The sequence below is a fragment of the Cynocephalus volans genome, chromosome 6, assembly GCF_027409185.1.
Source record: "Cynocephalus volans isolate mCynVol1 chromosome 6, mCynVol1.pri, whole genome shotgun sequence".
Lineage (NCBI taxonomy): Eukaryota > Metazoa > Chordata > Mammalia > Dermoptera > Cynocephalidae > Cynocephalus > Cynocephalus volans.
In genome coordinates, this window is record NC_084465.1 from 65,004,867 (window position 1) to 65,027,212 (window position 22,346).

Consider the following 22,346-nt stretch of genomic DNA (forward strand, 5'->3'; position numbering starts at 1 on the left):
TCTTGAAACAGGGAACACGGCGCCAGGGCTGCTGTGGATGCAGCCAGGATCCCGGAGACCGGGGCCGCGCTGAAGAAGGCGGCCAGCTGCCCTATTCAGGATTCGAGGTTTCAGGCCGGCATTAAAGAAGATTCCTGGGAGCGCCCGAGCGGCGCCGCGACTGAACAGCCCGAGGCGGCAGCGCCGAGAACACGGAAGGCAACAAACCAGAGACAGAGCGAGCGCCCGACCTGGTACAGCACTGTGAGTGATCCCTGGCACAGCTCTGTTCGGGGGGGGGGTGGATGCCCACGCGGCTTCCGCCTGCACCACCAGGCCACTCATTGCCCCGGTGCTGCCTCCATTTTCCCAGGTGCGGGCCGCTCCGCCCTGCTCGGCCATCACTGAGCCCATTTGCTTGGCCTGGCGCGGGGCTTTCCGGACCCTGCGGGCCGACCTCCTCTCCCACTCCCTCCGCGGTTCTCTGGCAGGGCTGTGGGTGTGGGGCGTCCCGACCAGTTTTGGGAGGGCTAGGAAGTACGGGCGGGCCGACTGTCACTCCACCACACCCTGGACTCCGCCCCGGTAAACTTCCTGTTACTGGGAGGCAGATACCATCTCTGCGACCACCAGTTTGGAAAAAAGCCTAACGAATTTCTGGTTGGGAATAGTGTGGTAGGAGAGTTCCCAGGTCCGCTTGAACCTGCCGGAGAGCAGGCTGCAGGCGGGCACTAGACTCGGTTTATACCGGGGGGATACAAAGGTGAACAAGACCCGAAAAAGATCTACACAGTGCTACAAAGGCACCCAGAGAGACCGGTCATCTGTGCCTAGCAGAAACCTGTTAGACTTCCTGGGCGAGGCGGTGCTGAGCAGGGTCTTGAAGGCCCAGCTGATAGACGAGGGGTGCAGAAGACACGCCCCAACCCAGCACAGTGTGCACAGAGGGGGGAGACGTGCGGCCAGGGAGGCGGAGACTCGACAGGAACCACACACCCGGTGGGGTCGCCACTGCACGATCTAACAGCCTGGGCCAGAGCACACGGAACGGGGAGAAGTCCTGTACAGAAAGTGAAAGCTCAACAGAGATCACACACCCTGTGGTACGTGATCCACCAGCCCAGCAGAGTACAAGCTGACCAGAAAGGTGGCTCCCCGGAGAAGCCCAAGACCCGAGGCAACCACACACACAAGACACTAGAGGCCAACTGAGCAGTCACGGCGGGAGCCATACCAAATTGGCAACCACAGCAACATCCTAGTTAGTCATTAGTCTTAAACCGGTGGACTGTGAAACCCCCTGCCACAATGAATAAACACCAAAAAAAAGACACCAGAAATACAAAAAATCAAGAAAGTACACCACCAAAAGTTAATAAATCTCATACTCTAGATCCTATAGAACAAGAAGCCCTTGAAATAACTGACAAGGAATTTCGAGTGATAATTCTAAGGAAACTGAATGAGATACAAGAAAACTCAGCTAGACATCATGATGAAATGAGGAAAAGTATACAGGATCTGAAAGAGGAAATGTACAAGGAAATCAATGTCCTGAAAAAAAATGTAGCAGAACTTGCTGAACTGAAGAAATTATTCAGCGAAATAAAAAACACAACGGAGAGTTTAACCAGCAGGCTTGTCGAAGTTGAAGAGAGAACCTCTGAACTTGAAGATGGGCTGTTTGAAATAACACAAGCAGACAAAAAGAAAGAGAAAAGAATCAAGGACATGGAAGAAAATCTGAGAGAGATATCAGACAACCTCAAGCGCTCAAATATCCGAGTCATGGGTATTCCAGAAGGGGAGGAAAATGGAGATTCCATTGAAAACATATTCAACAAAATAGTGGCAGAAAACTTCCCAGGTATAGGAAAAATCACTGATCTTCAGATCCAGGAAGCTCAACGATCTCCAAACGTATTCAACCCAAAAAGGCCTTCTCCAAGACATGTCATAGTCAAATTGGCAAAACTCAGAGACAAAGAGAGAATCTTAAAAGCTGCAAGAGAGAAGCGTCAAATCACCTATAAGGGAGCCCCAATCAGGTTAACATCAGACTTTTCATCACAAACCCTAAAAGCTAGAAAGGAATGGGATGATATTTTCAAAATACTAAAAGACAAAGATTGCCAGCCAAGAATACTCTACCCTGCAAGGCTATCCTTCCGAAATGAGGGGCAAATAGTATATTTCTCAGACAAACAAAAGCTGCGGGAGTTCACTACCACAAGACCACCCTTACAAGAAATCCTCAAGGGAGTACTGGGTTTGGTTCCTGAAAAATAACTACCACTGCCATAAAAACCCAAGAAAAATCAAAACCCGCTAGTACAATAAAAATGGCATTCATGAAGAGAAAACAAGCTAACAAAAACACTATCTACAACCTAAGGAACCAACAAACAAAGAAACCAAACAGTAAATCAGAAAGCAAGGAACAAAAGACACCTAAGACAACCAAACAACCAATAAAATGCTAGGAATAAATCAACACCTTTCAATAACAACTCTTAATGTTAAAGGCTTAAATTCCCCAATTAAAAGACACAGACTGGCTGACTGGATCAAAAAGCAGGACCCAACTATATGCTGCCTACAAGAGACCCACCTCACCCATAAAGATTCACACAGACTAAGAGTGAAAGGATGGAAAAAGATTTACCATGCAAACAGAAAAGAAAAACGAGCTGGAGTGGCTATTCTTATATCTGACAAAATAGACTTTAAACTAAAAACCATAAAAAGAGACAATGAGGGACACTACTTAATGATAAAAGGACTGATCCATCAAGAAGACATAACAATCATAAATATGTACGCACCCAATGTTGGAGCAGCCAGATTTATAAAACAAACTCTATTAGACCTAAAGAAGGAAATAGACACTAATACCATAATAGCAGGGGACCTGAACACTCCACTGTCAATATTAGACAGATCATCTAGGCAAAGAATCAGTAGAGAAACACAAGATCTAAACAAGACTCTAGACCAATTGGAATTGGCAGATATCTACAGAACATTCCACCCAACAACCTCAGAATATTCATTCTTCTCATCAGCACATGGATCATTCTCCAGGATAGATCACATATTAGGTCACAAATCAAGTCTCAATAAATTCAAAAAAATTGGAATTATCCCATGTATCTTCTCAGACCACAATGGATTAAAACTAGAAATTAATAACAAACAAAACTCTGGAAATTATACAAACACATGGAAATTAAACAGCATTCTACTTAATGACATATGGGTCCAAGAAGAAATCAAGCAGGAAATCAAAAAGTTTATTGAAACTAATGAAAACAATGATACATCATACCAAAACCTGTGGGATACTGCAAAAGCAGTATTGAGGGGAAAATTTATTGCATTAAATGCTCACTTCAGAAGAATGGAAAGATGGCAAGTGAACAACCTAACACTTCACCTTAAAGAACTAGAAAAACAAGAACAATCCAATCCTAAAGTTAGCAGACGGAAAGAAATCATTAAGATCAGAGCAGAACTGAATGAAATTGAAAACCAAAAAACAATTCAAAAGATCAACGAATCAAAAAGTTGGTTTTTTGAAAAGATAAATAAAATTGACAAACCATTAGCTTGGCTAACAAAAAAAAGAAGAGAGAAGACTCAAATAACAAAAATTAGAAATGAAAAAGGCGATATTACAACTGATTCATCTGAAATACAAGGAATCATTCGAGACTACTATAAACAACTATACGCCAACAAATTTGAAAATCTGGAGGAAATGGATAAATTTCTGGACACACACAAGCTCCCAAAACTGAACCGTGAAGACGTAGAAAATTTGAACAGACCAATAACAATAAAGGAGATTGAAGCTGTTATCAGAAGGCTCCCAACAAAGAAAAGCCCAGGACCAGATGGATTCACAGCAGAATTTTACCAAACATTCAAAGAGGAATTGACACCGATTCTTTACAAACTATTCCAAAAGATTGAAACGGACGCAAATCTCCCAAACTCATTCTATGAAGCAAACATCATCCTGATACCAAAACCAGGTAAAGATATAACCAAAAAAGAAAACTACAGGCCGATATCCTTGATGAATATAGATGCAAAAATCCTCACTAAAATACTAGCAATCAGAATACAGCAACACATACGAAAAATTATTCATCACGATCAAGTGGGATTCATCCCAGGGATGCAAGGTTGGTTCAACATACGCAAATCAATAAATGTGATACACCATATTAATAAACTCAAACACAAGGACCATATGATCATCTCTATAGACGCTGAAAAAGCATTTGATAAAGTTCAGCACTCATTCATGACAAAGACCCTCTATAAGTTAGGTATAGAGGGAAAGTATCTCAACATAATTAAAGCCATATATGCCAAACCCACTGCCAATATCATCCTGAATGGGGAAAAGCTGAAAGCTTTTCCTTTAAGAACAGGCACTAGACAAGGATGCCCACTCTCACCACTCCTATTCAACATAGTGTTGGAAGTACTAGCCAGAGCAATCAGAGAAGAGAAGGAAATAAAGGGCATCCAGATTGGAAAAGATGAAGTCAAACTGTCCCTGTTTGCAGATGACATGATCCTATATATCGAACAGCCTAAAACCTCTACAAAAAAACTGTTGGAATTGATAAATGATTTCAGCACAGTAGCAGGATACAAAATCAACACACAAAAATCAGTAGCATTTATTTTCTCCAATAGTGAACATGCAGAAGGAGAAATCAAGAAAGCCTGCCCATTTACAATAGCCACCAAAAAAATAAAATACTTAGGAATTGAGTTAACCAAGGAGGTGAAAAATCTCTATAATGAGAACTACAAACCACTGCTGAGAGAAATTAGAGAGGATACAAGAAGATGGAAAGATATTCCATGCTCTTGGATTGGAAGAATCAACATAGTGAAAATGTCCATACTACCCAAAGTGATATACAAATTCAATGCAATCCCCATCAAAATTCCAAAGACATTTTTCTCAGAAATGGAAAAAACTATTCAGACATTTATATGGAACAATAAAAGACCACGAATAGCCAAAGCAATGCTCAGCAAAAAAAATAAAGCTGGAGGCATAACACTACCTGACTTTAAGCTATACTACAAAGCTATAATAACCAAAACAGTATGGTACTGGCATAAAAACAGACACACTGACCAATGGAATAGAATAGAGAACCCAGAAATCAACCCACACACTTACTGCCATCTGATCTTTGACAAAGGCACCAGGCCTATTCACTGGGGAAGGGACTGCCTCTTCAGCAAGTGGTGCTGGGAAAACTGGATATCGATATGCAGGAGAATGAAACTAGATCCATACCTCTCACCGTATACTAAAATCAACTCAAAATGGATTAAGGATTTAAATATACACCCTGAGACAATAAAACTTCTTAAAGAAAACATAGGGGAAACACTTCAGGCAATAGGACTGGGCACAGACTTCATGAATACGACCCCAAAAGCACGGGCAACCAAAGGAAAAATAAACAAATGGGATTATATCAAACTAAAAAGCTTCTGCACAGCAAAAGAAACAATTAAAAGAGTTAAAAGACAACCAACAGAGTGGGAGAAAATATTTGCAAAATATACATCTGACAAAGGATTAATATCCAGAATATATAAGGAACTCAAACAACTTTACAAGAAGAAAACAAGCAACCCAATTAAAAAATGGGCAAAAGAGCTAAGTAGGCATTTCTCTAAGGAAGATATCCAAATGGCCAACAGACATATGAAAAGATGCTCAACATCACTCAGCATCCGGGAAATGCAAATAAAAACCACATTGAGATACCATCTAACCCCAGTTAGGATGGCTAAAATCCAAAAGACTATGAACGATAAATGCTGGCGAGGCTGCGGAGAAAAAGGAACTCTCATACATTGTTGGTGGGACTGCAAAATGGTGCAGCCTCTATGGAAAATGGTATGGAGGTTCCTTAAACAATTGCAAATAGATCTACCATACGACCCAGCCATCCCACTGCTGGGAATATACCCAGAGGAATGGAAATCATCAAGTCGAAGGTATACCTGTTCCCCAATGTTCATCGCAGCACTCTTTACAATAGCCAAGAGTTGGAACCAGCCCAAATGCCCATCATCAGATGAGTGGATACAGAAAATGTGGTACATCTACACAATGGAATACTACTCAGCTATAAAAACGAATGAAATACTGCCATTTGCAACAACATGGATGGACCTTGAGAGAATTATATTAAGTGAAACAAGTCAGGCACAGAAAGAGAAACACCACATGTTCTCACTTATTGGAGGGAGCTAAAAATTAATATATAAATTCACACACACACACATACACACACACACACACAAACCGGGGGGGGGGGGGGAAGAAGATATAACAACAACAATTATTTGAAGTTGATACAACAAGCAAACAGGAAGGACATTGTTGGGGGGGAGGGGGGAGGGAGAAGGGAGGGAGGTTTTGGTGATGGGGAGCATTAATCAGCTACAATGTATATCGACAAAATAAAATTTAAAAAAAAAAATAAAATAAAATTATCATAGTAACCCATTCCCTAAAGTTATTGTTATTAGAGATGTGGAGTGTGGAGTGGACACAGGCTGTTCACCGGGATCCTTTCTTTTGGGGAGCCACTTCCCCCTAGTCTGAGTCCATACTACTCCTTAGGATGGAAACAGGATCCTCACTGGCCACTGAGAGCCCTGGCCCTGGCCCTAGTGATTGCTTCAGGGAAGGCCTTGGTCCCAAGCTGGCTTGGGGGCCAACCTGTCAGGGACCTCCCTGGTGTTCTTGCTGGAGCTAGCAGGAAATTCTCTCTCTTGCTTTTGCAGGTCATTTTGTTAAGAAGATCTGAAGTTACCTTTTCAATGGCAATATTTTTTGGCTACATGAAGGAGGCAGCTGTCTGGAATGAAAAAGAATGAGGAGAAACTCGAGACAACTCTGAGGACATGGCGTGAGCCCCCAGGTCCAGCTGCCTCTTGGGCCAGCTCCACCTATGGTTCCCAGTGACATGAGCCAAACTATCCCTTTTGGCTTAAGCTAGTTTCTGCTCAATTCTATCACTTTTAACTAAGGACTCTGAATATGACTTTTTTCCACATGTATTTCAAACACCTCTACCCCTCCCCATTTCACATAATAGGATCGTTCTAGACATATTGCTTTACAACTTTCTCTTTCACTTAATCTGTCGTTGGCACTTTTCCAAGTAGTATATTTAGAGCAACCTTGTTCTGTTTAAAGCAGCAGAACATGCCATATGAACGCACCATTTCTCTGTTTATTTTTAAACTACTCATTGATGAGTGGACATTTTATTGGTTTCCCAGTTTTTGATGCTACAACCCTGTCTGCAATGTACATCTTTTGAAAATATCTTTAGGCATTTGGGCAAGTATTTTCATAAGATAAATTCATAGCGATGGCATTTCTGGGTCAACAATTTCATAGAATTTCTCATAGAAATTTCACAGAAATTGCCAAATTGCCCACCAGGAAAGTTGTGTCAATACTAGGCTCACAGCAACAGCATATATGAAAGGACTCCTTTTCTTGTACTCTGACCAAGGTGTGGGATATTACTATTCTTTTTAATCTTTGGTTATCTGAGAGGTAAATATATACATCATTTTAAGATGTGATTAATTTTTAGTGAGATTGAGACTCTTCTCTTCTGCTTAATGGTTATGCGTATTTCCTTATCCGAGATGTGTACATACCCCTTGCCCATTTTCTACTGAGGTATTCGTGATTTTCCTGGAGGTTCATAATAGCTTGTTATATATTAAGTGCATCAGTACATTGCCTGTCACATAGTCTGTCATTTTTTCCTAATTTGTCTCACCTTTTAAAAATTCTTATTTGTGATGTCTTCCACCAGGCTGAAATTTTAATTTACGCATAGCCAGATATATAAATATTTTTCTCATTTTGTTTGTTAAAAAAACTCAGTAATGTTATAAATATACTTCTAACATTTACTCCCAAATATAACCACCTATAAAGAATTTAGGGGTTTGGGGGGGGCTAGAAGATTATATGCTAACACTTTTAGCTACTAGATGTAATTGAAATAATTTTGTAAGGAAATCACTATATGTCTCTTTTAAAATAGTTTTCCTTCAATGCATGTAGCGATTTTGACTCTGGACAAGCGTTTGTAGCCCACCCTTCAGTTGAGTAATGACTGGTGACAATTGAGGTGGGTGGGGTACAGGAGATTAGATTTCTAGCCCAACTCTGCCACCATCTTGGTGAATGATCTTGAGTGAATCAGGTAAGCTCTCTGGATTTCTTTTTCTCCATTTTCAAAGGAGAGGGTTGGATGAGATAACCTCTGAGATCTTTTCTAGTACTGAACTTTTGAGAGTCCGAGTTCTTTGCTCATTTAAATTAATTAATTAATTAAAATATTTTTTATACATTTTAGTAAATAAATTAAATATTTATTTTTTAATTAATAAAATATTTTTATTTATTTAAATCTTATACTAAGTGATACATCATTTTCTAATGCACAGTAAATACTACTTCATAGTTCTTTTTATGAGTGTTTTTTGGGGGGGAGGTATAGAATGGGAATTATGTTTAAATGCCTACCAGGTTCCAAGCACTGTACACATATTGTTTGATTTAGTTTCCACGACAAATTTTTGAGATAGAAAATGTAACCTCATTTTACAGAGTGGAAACTGCAAGTCACTGAGGCTAAGTGACATTTTTAGGGTCACACAACTAGGACGGGGTAAGCTGGGATATCATCTGATCTTTATGATTGTTTGATATAAGTATCATAGGTATTGTCTCTTCTTCAGCTATTTTTGTTGATAAACTAAACTTATTATTGGTTTCTTAAATATTTTCTGAATCGGCAAATTATTTCTATGTTTTAAAAATTTAAAAGTATAAAAGGATATAGAGTAGGAAGTCCGTCTCATCAGCTTTCCATCTTCAATTAACCATTGTTGTTAGTTACTTGTTTATCCTTCCAAAGTTCTTCTGTGAATGTACATGTAAACATGACTATTTCCCTCTTTCCTAATCTAAAAATAGCATATTTTATACATTGTTAGATACATTGTTTTTTCATTTAATATTACACTTTGGAAAGTTTTCCATATTACTGTGGAGAAAGCATCTCTGTTCTTTTCGCAGGGCCATAGTATTTTATCATGTGGATATACCATTTAACTCATTTAATTAGTTCTCTATTGATTGACATTTTCAGTATTTCAAACTTGTTGTTGTTACAGAGAATGCTGCCTTGAAAAAGTTTTGTGCATATATCATTTCGCACAAGCCCAAGTGTATCTATAGCATAAACTTCCAGAATTTCCCTTTGTAATTTTGATAGATGTTGCCAAGGTGCCTCCATGGGGTTTGTGTCAATTTACACTTTTATCAGCAATGCACAATGGTATCTGTTTTCCCATAGTCTTCCTGGACATTGATGAACTCAGGGTTCTGTTAATATGAGGGAAATCAGTTAAAAATCAGAGTTCTGTTAATATGACGGAAAGGGAGAACATTGGTATTTGGTGGGCAATTAAAAGTGTCTGTCTTAATTTTGTGTTTGTAGCAAGCATGTAGTAAGGCTGATCAGAATTTGTGGTGCCAAAAGAGGGGGGCATGTTTCCTCAGAAAGGCAAGTAGAAAACAATGTAAAGGAAAAGTGATATTTTGAGGTGAACAAGAGATAAATTGAAGGAACACCCATCAGAGGATCTCAAGTCAACTTTGTTAATACCACCTGCTGAGATCAAGGAAGCTATTGCTAGATTCAAGCATTGCAAGAGAATCCATATTTAGGGAAATTCAGCTTTGGAAAATTCAATAGGAAGTCAACAGTGAATAGTGGAAAGCATTGCAGAGCAGCACCAAAGACCTAGTGTGAATCTGCAGGGGACCCAGTGAAGCTGTTTGGGAAATGACTTTGGTAATGTTCAGAAAACAAAAGCAGACAGTGAGAATTATTCAGTTTCAGGAGCTGACAAGTGACAATGGAAGAAATTCTAGGGATGCAGCCCTAGGATTAGAATATGTGCACCCTAAAGTTTCTGTTCATAGGCCTTGTCTGTAGGGAGGAAAATGAAGCCAGCAGGGAGGTAAGAGATGGCAGAATTGGGAGGGATCTGGTACTAATGAGAATAGTTCAGAAAGAGAGATGGGTGTGTGCGTGTTGTAGAGGCTAATGGACGCCTCCTCATTATCCATTTTCTGACTTATCTTTGGTGATAGAACTTGCAGTTCCAACCAGGGCATATGGCTATCTGAATAAAGACTACATTTCCCAAATTCCCTTGCCATTGGGTAAGGCTGTTTGGCTAAGTTCCAGCAAATAAGATATGTCCAGAAGTGTTGTTAACAGTTTCCGGTAAATCTTTGTTAGAAGACAGCTGGCATATTCCCTTTGTTTCTTCCCCTTTCTTTCTTCCTATTGCCTGGAAGGTTGATGTGATGGCTGGAACTCAAGCTTCCATATTAAACCATGAGGATGAGGGTCTTACCCTAAGAATGACAGAGCATGGAGCTGGAAGGAGTGTGGATCCCTGATAATCATGGGATCACCAAGTCAGCCTTAGGTTGCTTACTTTCAGACGTCATTTATAGGCAAGAGAAATTAACATTGATCTGTTTAAGCCATTCTTACTTTAGCATTTTTGTCACATGCAGAGCATTTAATCCTAAGTGATGCATTTTGGAAGGACAAGAGGCTGGGGTCAGAGGGATAGTTTTCAGAATTTTAGAAATCAGAAGTGGAAGTTTCAAATGATTGTATGATGTGGTCTAGAATGTTCTTTCACTTAAAATGGCTTTCACCTCACTCCATTTCATTTGAAAAGGTTAAAGAACTATGAGACCAGATTGTTAGAAAGATCATTATCATAAATGCTTTAAGGCCACTGGTATGATGACAGAGGGGTAGGGCCTAGGATCTGGGCAATGAAATCTCCAGTAGAGGGAAGATACTGCTCTGAGGAGGACATTACTCTGGAAGCCCCTGTAAAACAGGAAGGAAGAGGTTTCCATCAGTGAATAATATGGACCTCAGGCAGCGGTGGTTGCTGGAGACAGATAGAAGGGTATGGGTCTGGAAGCAGCAACGAATACTAATAGTTGTTATGCCTCCATCAAGCTAGAAGGGGAAGGGAAGCTCCCTCTGGAAAGGCCCTGAAGGGGCTTGATAGAAAACACCAGGTGTGAGGTAATGTGAAATAGTGAAAGGACTTTGCAAGAAGACTGAGCAATTTGAGTGACTGCCACATAGTAGGCACTCACTACATTTAAAAAATTAAATCAGCATAGAATAGGGGCTCATAAGGCACTTGAGAGAGAAAAATAATAATAAACACACACATAGTACTATGTGACTGATACCATTCTAAACGTTTGACATGTATGATCATTTAATCCTCACTACAATCCTATGAGGTAGGTACTAATCTTATTCTCATTTTCAGATGAGAAAATTGAGGCACAAAATGGTTAAGATCCTTGCCCAAGGACTCACAGTAAGTGGTAGAGCCAAGAGTTGAATCCAGAGTCTGAAGTCCATGCGTAAAAAATACTATGCTATGTCATCTCTTAAACAATGCTCTGTGCCTCTCACTGAAGGGAGAGGAAAAGGTAACAAAATCTAGGTCTGAGTGGGGCAAGTCAGGGAAGAATAGATTTTTTTTTTTAAGTTTATAAATTTTGCTTTTCTTCTTTAGGTTTTAATCCATCCAGAATTGCTTTTTGCATACAGTTTGAGGTTAGGAGCTGATTGTATTTCCTCCTTTTAAACCAATTATACCAGTTTAAGTTATTGAATCATCTATCTTTCCTACACTAAGTTGGAGATTTTGTAGGATTTTCTACATAAATGATTGTATTGCTGGTTTACTGTTGGATGAATAGAGATAGAAATAGATTAATGGGATAGACTCTAACAAAGACTTTCTATTCAAGAGAGAGTCTCTATACAGTAAACTGATTTTTGATAAAGTAGATAAGGCAATTCAATGGGGAAATGATAATTGTTTCAGCAAATGGTTTGGATAAGGATTGCCTTATGCAAAAGTGAAATGAAATACACCTTGACCCTTTACTTATACCATATACAAAATTTAACACAAAATAGATCATAGTCTTAAATATAAGAGCTAAAACTATAAAATTTTTAGAAAAAAACATAGGAGAAAATCTTAGTGACCGCAGGTTTGGTAAAGACTTCTTAAATATGACACCAGAGGCACAAACTACAAAAGAAAAAGTCAACAAGTTGGACTGCATCAGCATTAAACACTTTTCTGCAAACAGCACTTTTATGAAAATAAAAAATCAAATCACAGCCTGGGAACAAACATTTGCAAAACATATATGTGATAAAGAAATTATATCTAGATTATATAAAAAACTCTTACAACTAACTAATGAGGTAATCAACCCAATAAAAACTGATAGAATTTGAGCAGACACTTCACTAAAGAAGAAATATGGATACCAAGTAGAAACATGAAAAGATGCTCAACATTGTTAGCCATTAGAAAAATGCAGATCAAAACCACGATCAGATATCATTTACACCCATTAGAATATCTAAAATGGCAAAAACTGACTATACCAAGTATTGGCAAGGATGTGAAGGAACTGAAACTCTCCCACATTGCTGGTAGGAATGTAAAATGGTACTACTGCTTTGGAAAATAGTTTGGCAGCTTCTTAAAAAGTTAAACATACACTTACCTATGACCCAAGAGAAAAGAAAGTGTATGTTTACACAAGAACAAGAAGCCCTTGAAATAACTGACAAGGAATTTCGAGTGATAATTCTAAGGAAACTGAATGAGATACAAGAAAACTCAGCTAGACATCATGATGAAATGTGGAAAAGTATACAGGATCTGAAAGAGGAAATATACAAGGAAATCAATGTCCTGAAAAAAAATGTAGCAGAACTTGCTGAACTGAAGAAGTTATTCAGCGAAATAAAAAACACAACGGAGAGTTTAACCAGCAGGCTTGTCGAAGTTGAAGAGAGAACCTCTGAACTTGAAGATGGGCTGTTTGAAATAACACAAGCAGACAAAAAGAAAGAAAAAAGAATCAAGGACATTGAAGAAAATCTGAGAGAGATATCAGACAACCTTAAGCGATCAAGTATCCGAGTCATGGGTATTCCAGAAGGGGAGGAAAATGGAGATTCCATTGAAAACATATTCAAAAAAATAGTGGCAGAAAACTTCCCAGGTATAGGAAAAATCACTGATCTTCAGATCCAGGAAGCTCAACGATCTCCAAATGTATTCAACCCAAAAAGACCTTCTCCAAGACATGTCATAGTCAAATTGGCAAAACTCAGAGACAAAGAGAGAATCTTAAAAGCTGCAAGAGAGAAGCGTCAAATCACCTATAAGGGAGCCCCAATCAGGTTAACATCAGACTTTTCATCACAAACCCTAAAAGCTAGAAAGGAATGGGATGATATTTTCAAAATACTAAAAGACAAAGATTGCCAGCCAAGAATACTCTACACAAGGATTTGTACATAAATGTTCATAGCAGCTTGATTCATAATAATAAAAAACTAGAAATATCCCAAATGGCCATCATCAGGTGAATGGATAAACAAACTCTAGTATATCCATATAATGAAATAAAAAGGACTACATAGAAAAGTCTGGAATAATAGGAATAAATGTAATTATCTATAGTAAGGAATAAAGGACTGATACACACAACAACATGGATGAATCTATTATGCTGAGTGAAAGAAGCCAGAAAAAAGAGAGAAGATACCATATGATTCTATTTACATAAAATTCAATATTGACAGAATCTATAGTGACAGAAAGCAAATTAGTGGTTGCCTGGGAAAGGAGGGGTAGGCAAGGAGGGGAGAACTACAAAGGGGCATGAGGAAACTTTGGAGGGGATGGATGTGTTCATTATACTGATTGTGGTGATGCTTTCATGGATGATTACAGATGAGAAAACTAATGAAATTGTATACTTTTAAATATATGCAGCTTATTTGAGGTCCATAATACCCACAAAAAGTTTGTAAAAAATTAAAAATGGATACATTTAGACAGAATTTCTTTTAATTGACCTTAACAGATAACTAAGAGTTAACCTATTTTGAATCAAAGACTGTACCAAGTTTCCAAGATTTTTTTTTTTTAAGTTTTAATGGACAACTCAGTTACTACTTATGTATAAAAAACACTTCTTACTTAGTCATGGCATGTATATACCAGTTTTCCCGTATCGTATATCTCTTGCATTAAAATTTTCAATTAATCCCAGAATGACTTTGTTGATACCACCTAAAGTGGTGAGAAATTAATCTCTTAGGCATAGAAAGGAATGTTGGGTGTGTGGAAATTTTTTTTTTAATCCAGAAACTAAAAAGCACTTAAGATTCTTTGCCCAAGATGTGATCTTAGAATAACTTCACTCTCATATTATTTGTAAAAAAAAAGTATTTTTATTTTCCTAAAAAATAAAGCCTCTCACCTGTGATAATCAGATATTTTAAGCATGACTTCTCCTGTCTCGCTCTTGAGCTGGTGATTTGTAAAGCAAACATCTCATAATCTTTCCGTTCAAGTGAGAGCCACCTCAAAGGTAGCCATGCATAAGGACGTGTGTGCTATGTCTTCATTGGTACTGCCCTTTCTCCAAACACTTTAAAACTCTTTGGTAGAGTCACCTCTGAGCCAGAAGGAAACCGATCTCTTCATTATAGTCACAAATCCCCCAAAACGGTATTACCAAGTTTGATGACCTACTTTATCTACTGACTTTATCCATATCATTTCAGACTATTTCTAAAGATCCCCCCAAATTAATTCTAGTTTGAAAAAAAAAACTACCTTTATTTAACTAGTAGGTTGCTTGACCAATACCCTAGTATAGAGACATGTCATTTTATTTTCACTAATAAAAAAATACAGCATTTCTTACATTTAAAATTGTCATTAATATATTAGTTCTTCATGGAAGAATAAAAATTTAAAATACATGTGCTATAATGCAGTGCTCATAGAAATAGAAACCAGCTGCATACTGAGGTCATTTTAGTTAACTATCATATTCTAAGTATGAGAAAATTAATTTTTCTTGATTCAAATTAGAGAAATCCTAAAAAAGACTGTCTCTACAGAACATTATTTAAGAAGGACAATGTTGTTTTCAGACATGTTCTGAAAATCAAACTCACTTTGTAGCAGAATTCCAGAATAACGTTTTATTTAAATTTATTTCTAAAAAAATTGTCAGATTTCCATTTATTTGGGGGATGCTTTCACCAGTTTGCTGTTCAATTCCATTACTATTATTCTTACTATTAAGAATATTAGAAAAATTGTATCATTGCTTTTTCATTTTCTCAAAAAGACATGGGAAGTTTTGCTAGACTAAACAGAATTTTTAAAGGCATGCAATGGTGACACCCCCACAACGATTTTATGAAGCCACTCAATGTGCCAATAATGTCATCAACAGTCATATTTTGCCCCTCCTTAAAAAAGAAGAGCTGAGTCAGTTAAAACCAATGCTATAAATAAGACGTCATGCATTAGGGTTACTATGTAGAAGGGTGCAATATGTCTAGGGCCCTGTTCAGATAATTAATCTCTGTGCTTACACAGACTGTGAGGCTCAGCAGCAGAATGCAGGCCAAGGGATGTCTCAGCTGAGGCTTTCCTAAAGAAAGTTCTTTAAAGCAATGTCCAGGCCTTTAACACAGCAGATTGAAACTTTCCAATTACAGAGCAGATGGTTATGTAACAAGGACTTTATTTGTGATGAGGTCCTAACACGAGGATCAATGTCAAGACTGCAATGCCCACAAGTTTTGTAAAAACCACAGTATGTGGATTACCTTGCTTGCAAGACATTTTGCTTAACATCTCCATGTCCTCTTCTTTTGAAGGATGAATGACTGTAACTTTAGACTTTCACAAGAACAAGAATAACTCCTAATGGAGGCATGGGGGTGCTCAGTTAACTGGCCCAAACGTGCAAGCAGTCAAGTTGGCCACCTCATTAACTCCCATCGAGAGCAGTGCAGCCCGCCACAACCATTCTTTAAGATACGCAAGGCCACTTTGACCTGCCCTTGTTGGTCCTATTCTGGTAAGTTGCAGGAGCTCTAGTTTTTGTTTATTTCAAGATACAATTCTCTCCAATAAAAATGCTAGAGCTCTTGGACAATCCCACACCAATATAAAAGTCATATGTTCCATGTCTCAGGATATATCATTTGCTACTGCAAAAGCTGCTGTAGATTACATCAGTCACAGACAAAGAGAAATTGTGGGTATTGGTGATAGTGTGATTGATTCAGTTTTCAACTCTCAGACCTTCCCCATACAAGCTTCAGGGGCTGCCACAGCCCCCCATCTCCTGCACCACCTTCATCTATGTCCAGTGGGAAGCGAGCACAGACAGGGCTGCAGCTGGCTCCTCCCTACGCGAGAGTGCCAAGCTGCCCCTCCTGGGATGATCCCCAGACCTTTGCTGCCACCTCATCCTAGCAGTGGCTCCTCATTCCAGGCCTTTTTATAACAGATATCAGTAAATATATATTTTGAATGAATATGCCATTATCTGTGAAGCTCATTTTAAAAGGAGGGGGCTTTCCATCAAGTAAGTATGTAGCCTCCCAAAATGATTAGTTAAAAGGTGGTCTGAATTTGTATACATCTGTGCATAATTCAGTGCACCCAGTGAGGTCTGATTTTAGTGTGCTTTGAACAGAAAATCTCAACCTGGGAGACGGTAAAGGAAGAGTCCCCAGAGAATGCCACCGTCATCAGGACACTAACCTTTCAGAGTTGTTCATTTCCCATTGCGAGTGTAAGGAAACGAGAGCCGTCAGTCATTTCTCTTGAATGACGAGGCTCTGATAAATGTCTAGGCACATTTGACAGTTTTTCCCTCTTCCATCTTCCCTCCTAACTCCTTCTGTTAACACCTGGTGCTAGCATATAGAAGAGGAAAACAAAATACCTTGATGAGATGCTCATCCATGCAGAAACACCTGCAAGCAGAATATAAAGATTGAAGACTAAAAACTTGCATTTTTTTCTGCTTATTTTTCAAGTGACTCATCTCCTCCCCCCGCCCCCTGTGGTCAGCACAAGTCCTCTGTATGCTTCTAGATGTTCACTTCTGTCTCTCACAGCCTGAAGGGATCACATCCCTGATTGATGGGATAGCTCTGTGACCACACTATTGAATCCCTGGTCTTTTTTTGTCAGGGATGCGGCAGGGAAGAGCTTCGGGTCGTGTACCTGAATAGAAAATGGAGACACCTTTTGCTGACACTGCTCTCTTGCAGCTTGTAATTGTAAAATGAAACTTGCTATGTTACTAATCCAGAAAGGCAGCTGGAGTTTTCATCTGTCTGCTGTCAAATGCCTTGTCAATGTCATATTGGATTATATGATAATAGTGGGATAAACCCTTTAATGAGTTATCTCAACCACATTGCAGAGAGCAGAGTGAAGCAAAGTGGGCTAGGTAACAATCCAAAGAGAAGCAAGAGGGTGGAATTCAGACACCATGTTCAGCTAAAGGAGTGCATTTGGTATGCTGTCTAGTTCACAGACCAAGAGTATGAACCCAGCATATTCCACCCATTAGGATTGACTTGTCAGTTGATTTATTTATTTTCCATGTAAAACATATCCATGAGGAAGTACCCCTCATTACTTGCCAGCACTGAGAGGACCTGTCTCCATAACTGTTCTTTTTCCCATTGTCATTCTCAGGGTTGTTGGGTGGGGAAGGCAGTATCTTCCTTTTATTTTGTCTCTCCCAAAGAACCTGGGAGAGGGACTTGAACATAGTGACGGTTCACCTATGGTTTGTTGCTCTTTACCCAACAGAGCTAACCTAAGTTAATACCCTCAAGAGGGAGTTGGTGAAATGGAAACACTGCTGAGCTTTTGGATGGGAATCCTGGGTTCAAATCCAGACTCTGACTCCATCAACTTTGGGAACTCTCTAGGCTTCTCATCTTCATTTGTAACATACAGGGTATGTTACCCACCCTCAGAGAGTAACAAATGATATAATACATAGGAAACAAGATATAAAAACACAAGGCTTTGCTAACACCCACTAGACCTATGGCTCCCAATTTGGCTGATTTCTAGAGGTGACAGGGCTTATTAAAAACATAGAATTCTGGGCCCCTATGCAGTCCTACTGAATTAGCACCTTTGGAGGTGAGGCATGAAAATCTGCACTTTTACAGCTTCCTGAGCAATTCTGATGTTGGCTCAGGCTTGGGAATCACAACACCAGAGTCTGAATTTCTTGAAGATGGGTACTGTGTATCTTGGTGTTTTGAAACCTCTGCATCTAGTACTTGGTGGTACTTATATAGCCAAATAGTGACCAAGAATTCATTGTTCAAATATTTAATGAGGGCCTACTGTGTGCTAGGCATTGTGCTAGTCACCAGGGAGACACACAACACTGCACTTTAATTGCTGGAGTCTGGTGTTGTGACAAAAGTACAGTAATATCAGTGCGATATGCTGAGCACTGCCAGAGAGGCTGAGCCACTGAAGGCTTTCAAGCAGTCCTTTGATATAATCTGATGTTTTTGGACTTGTCACTCTTGTCTTTATGTTTGATGCCTGAGAATATTCTATTTTCAATGCTTTGTAATGGGCAATATTTCCTGCAGAAAATCGTGGGAAACTTTAATGAAAACATTTTGTGGATTTTCCCATCGGTCAGATTTCTTGTTTTCTCCTGGTCAGTTTCCTTGGACACATGCAATACATTCATTTTTACACAAACATCATATTGCAGGAGAATTCTAGTGAAGATATAAAGTCTAAACACCACAGGTGCAGAACATGAGATGCCAAAGGACATGCCATGAAGGGGGAAAATGAGAAAATACATCCTCTGGGAAGTATCACTCCAAGATGAAATGAGCTTTTAAAACATAAAGAGACTGCAAGAAGGAAAGCTAAAATTCCAATATCTGTCTTGGGATATGAAGTACAGAAATGTTCTTCATTCAACCCAAACATGGCCAGCTGACCCCAGTGTCTGGCTGACCCTAGCATAGTTGGCTGACCCACGTTTTGTCCATCCTGTGAACCAAACTTGAACCTTAAGTAAGCTCTGAAGTCATGTGGAAGATCATTTGAAAATATTCTCCTCCCTTTGCCTCCTGTTTTGCTCTGAGACTGCTCTGAGGAGAGCTGTGTGGAGCTTCAGGGGGGAGAGCTTAATCTTTCTATATTTGTGTGCGTTTTATGACCATTTCCCTGTAAAAGAGTTGGCCAAGGAAAAGCAATGAACAGCGAGAGACTCCTCGATTTGTGAGGGTGGTGTGAGCAATTGCAGCTTCCTACTGAGGCGATGTGGTAGGAGAGAAAGCCCTGGCTGGATTCAGACTCAGAAGACATGGTTCAAGTGTCCTGCTCTACGTAGCCATTCTAAAGACACTGCTGAAAGAATGAAGGAGAAAGCAAATGAAAGAATGCCAGCTAGGTCTGATTAAGACATCTTACCAAACAGGAGACTAAACTACAGAAAAAACAGAAACCAAAGATCAGGAGGTTACCACTTTGGGGGTGTCAATGGATCCCAGATGTTGGACGAGAAGCAGAGACTAAAGATGTAGCCCCTTCTAGGTGCTCACAATCTGAGAACCATCCATTGATAAGCTCAGAACTCCATAGGCAGTTCACAGGAGGAGAGGTCTGGTATTGGATTCTGCATGAAGGAGGAGTCTGAGCTGAGCCTTGAAGGGTGAAGACGGTTTGAAGAGGCAGAAGAGAAGGGAAGAGGCATCTTAAGTAACAGGCTGAGAGGATGCATAGAAATGGTCTAAGCCATGATGATAAAGTTTGTGAAAGAGTCAGCTGACCAAGACAACTGAAGGACGTACTGGGGAGCGATAGCGGGAACAGATTGGCCTTGGAGTGGACAAGGAAATAAGAACTTGGTGTAATAGGCAACGAGGAACCACTGTAGATTCTTGAGTTGAAGAGCCGTGTTCTGGGTGACTGGTCGGTTTGGCAGAGTGGATACCTCCCCACCCACCTCCTGGCCAACTCTTGCTCTTTGTACAGCAGCAGAGGTTAGATGAAAATCCAGCTAACATCTCTGCTGCTCTCCCAGGTGAACGGATCTGCAGACGTGTGGGGCAAGACCCCTCACACACTCCCATTTCAGAAAATTAACCAACCTAGTGGAGACTAGGTCACATGCTTTCAAGAACTAACCAAGTGCCTCTTCCCTCTAATATGATTTGCCAGATGACAGATGATCCCAATCCCTGTAATTAGTTAGATACTTTAATTGACTTTCAGTGGCAGTAATAAGTAACCAGAGTTCAGGCTTGTAGAATTTCCTTCCTAATTGTCACTGTTAAACTACTCATTATAGGGATAAATAGCACACCGCTTTGTTTCAACCATTTCCTCCATACATGTAAATTCCAGCGGAAACATCTCAGCATTTGCAGGCCCTGGGAGGGCTGTTTGGGGGGCTAGGAGCTTGGCGATGCACCTTAGAGAGAGGTGCTCAAGCTGGTCGGCTGTTTCATTTGAAGAAGCAAGCCACAAGTTTCCAGCACTGACACACTTCCTAGTGCTTTGGATCTAAAAGGCTGTAGAAAGGATAATTGACCACAGCTTGTCAGCACGAGAGATTTACTGTCATTAGCACAAATTCAGATGAATTACTTTAATATCATGGAATATAAAAAAATGGCCAGATAGTTTCCTTTCTTGCTAAGTTAAGAGTACTTAAACAGCCTTTCACACCTCATTTCTGCCTTTGGGTGTGAAGGAAGGCGGGAGTCACAAAGGGCCCAGGAGTGTGAGAGGAAGGAAGGAGTGGGATTCACTTGGCAAAAGCAGGAAAAGGCAGATCTCAAATTCTCAAACCAAATCCAAGTGAACAGACTTCTTCAGGGTTGTTTGTTTTCAGGGTGGTATAAAAGCTAAAAATTTATTTTTTTAAAGTCCCCAATATTGGTTTCTATTTTCCATTGTGTATTAATTTAGAACATTCCATTTCAACTTGGGTTCTTTATGTTGTGACTCAATTGTCCAGAGAAAGGGCTAGAAATATCACAAGGCAGATTCTAAAGCCTTGTGGACACCAGTTTGGGAGACCTGAATTATTTCATTCAGGGCCATGCAAAAATATCCCCTTGACATGTTCTATTTTGTTTTGTTTTGCCTTTGAACCATCTATTTTTCTGAAGATTACAGCCAGTGCCCAGGCATACAGAATGTCTAGAACCTGGAGCAATTTATTTTCATTTTGCTTCCCCGTGGTTCTTTTTGCAAAAATATTTGCCTCCTAACTCTTAGAACCCAGTGCAAGCCGCCACCGGCAACTCTTTCATTTTGATTTTCAGGAGGAGGGCTTCTTTCCTGTCTGATCATGGAATCTAGACTTGCTTCGCGATCTATCCTCCGCTTCCACTAAGATACAAACATCTGCGCCTGGTTCCTGTTGTTATTATAACTGAAATGGAACTAATCTCACTCGTTTCTGTGCGGCCCAGCACTGCGGGTTAATAGCTGTGGAAGTTGTTGCCAATTACTATCGCTCTATTAGTTCATGATATGCACTATTTGTTCTTTTGAGAGTTATTTTCCCTTTTTATTGTGACATACCTGAGAAGTGAAAGTAATAGAAATTCCCTTCTGAAAGGAGGGGAGGCGATCTGTAAAATCCAACATCGTATTTTGTTACTGTGTACTTGATTGCTTCCTCTTCGCCACCGAGTGTCAAGGCAATTATGTAGAGAAAAATGAGTATTTCAAAAAATAACCTCATTACTAGCTACGATTTCATTTAAAACACATAAACACCAGCAACAACTAACTAATGACAGCCTGAGCTGTGGTTTCTGCTCATCCCGGCCTTCTTGTCCATGGTTGAAGATGTGTGGGCCGGACTTTTCAGGACTAGGGGGTGGTGGTAATTCCAGAGACTGAGGCTGCAGGGGCTCTGCTCTACCCAACATCTGGTTTCTAATGTTCTGGTTAGTTGTCGCTTCACCTACATCCCATTAGTCTGGTGACACCTCACCTCCAAAGCGCTTCAAAAGAGTCATAGTTTAAGTTTGTTAATTCCATTTCCAAAATTCAAATACAACAGAGCCTCTAGAACCCCCAGCTATTTGTCCAGACTTTGTGTGTCACTGAGAAAAACATCATATTTATATAAATAAAAAAGGCAGGTAGAGGACGGAGTTAGAGAGAGATTTGAGGAAGTAAATTCAAAACTGTTGAAACCCAGTTATAAAATGCTTTTGCTTCTCCATCTCTACAAGATAGGCAGTAACAGAACTACCTTTATTGTTGCAAAATGT

At 39.7% G+C, this 22,346-nt stretch overlaps 1 pseudogene; it reads right to left on the reverse strand.

Moving 5' to 3' along the window:
- Window positions 1-10,884: 10,884 nt before the first annotated feature.
- On the reverse strand, window positions 10,885-21,998 carry LOC134380928 (magnesium transporter NIPA2-like; annotated as a pseudogene).
- Between the last annotated feature and the right edge of the window lie 348 nt (window positions 21,999-22,346).